Below are 1,631 nucleotides of genomic sequence, written 5' to 3' on the forward strand. Positions count from 1 at the left end.
TGAACTCAGGGGATCCACCCACCTCGGCCTCCCAGAGTTTGGGATTACAGGTGTCAGCCACTGTGCCTAGCCCAAATATTTTCTTATTATAGCACACCATGTTGACTAAAATCTTGGAGTGGAGAGGGAGCCATTATTCCAGCTACCACCAGTGTAAAGTGGATAGGCCTGACATGGAATATGAAATCAAGGTGGGCTTTCCTTGAGAAGGATGACCCTTAAGCTAGGAGATGAGAAATAAGTTTCCTCTTGGTGTACATAAGAGGTCTTGAGATTGAAAACATCCTGGAAAGTTTTAGATGATGGAGGAGACGTAAGGCAGGGGCACAGCTGGATAAGGAGTAGTGAGAATTGGGCTGTAGAAGTGGCAAGAACCGAAGGTCATGGCGTTGAGTATAAGGTCAAGTGTTAGCCAGTCCCTGCTCTGCCTAGCTCACAGGTGCTTGTGTAGATCCAATGAGCCAACTTACGTACAGCTATGTGCAGACACCTTGGGATGCACCATATAAAAAACCAGTTTTTCCTCTACTACAAGTGCTGGGGCATGTGGTGCAGAAAGGAAGAGAGTTAGTAAATGAAAGTTGACACACCAAGCCAGGTGTCATGGCTCAAGCCTGTAATCCTAGCACTGTGGTAGATCGTCTGAGCTTGGGAGTTTGAGACCAGCCTGAGCAAGAGCTAGAACCTGTCTCTAAAAATAGCCAGGCATTGTGGCAAGTGCCTGCAGTCCCAGCTACTTAGAAGGTTGAGACAAGAGAATCACTTGAACCGAAAGAGTTTGAAGTTACTGTAAGCTATGACACCACGACACTCTATTGAGGATGACAAAGTGAGACTATCTCAAAAAAAAAAAAATAAAGAAAAGTTGACATACAGAAGTTATTACCATGTATTCCACAAAAAGCAAAGGAAGAGACCAAAAGACAGAAAAAAGAAATAAAAATGGAGATGGATGCTGGGGATGGTTGCAAAACAATGTGAATATACTTAATGCCACAGAAATGGGCGCTTAAAATGATTATAATGGGAGCCAGGCATGATGGCATACACTTGTAGTTCCAGCTACTCAGGAGGCTGAGGAGGGTTGATCACTTGAGCCCAGGTGATGTCTGAGCAATATAATGAGACCCTGTCTCAAAAAGAAAGATTAAAATGATAAATTTTATGTTATGTATATTTCACCACAATAAAAAAAAAGAAAATTAAGAGCAGAGATAAGGTTAAGGATGGGACAGAGATCAGATGTTTAAGCATTGGCTAAAGGATGAATCTTTCCAAATGTGCAAGGCAGTTCTAGCAAAGAGCCCTACCAAGTCAGATGAACAACGGCCTTCTACCTTTGAAACCCATGATTGAGAACCCCTGGTTTAGAAGAACCATGATTTGATGATAAGTTTATAATCTTGCCATCCTAGTGATCAACATGCAATGCCCTCTGCACAGGGAGGTGGATGTCACAGCCCAGGATACAGCAAAGGCAGAACAAGAGACTAAAAACTAGGCCTACGAGAAGCCAGCTCCTTCCAGGAAAAGACAAATTTATCGACCATTCCAGAAAGTCAAGATATTGTATTGGGGCTCGGTGCCTGTGGCTCAAGTGGCTAAGGCGCCAGCCACATACACCTGAGCTG

The sequence above is a fragment of the Otolemur garnettii genome, unplaced genomic scaffold (genome assembly GCF_000181295.1).
Source record: "Otolemur garnettii isolate 467f Iridium unplaced genomic scaffold, OtoGar3 scaffold00044, whole genome shotgun sequence".
NCBI lineage: Eukaryota > Metazoa > Chordata > Mammalia > Primates > Galagidae > Otolemur > Otolemur garnettii.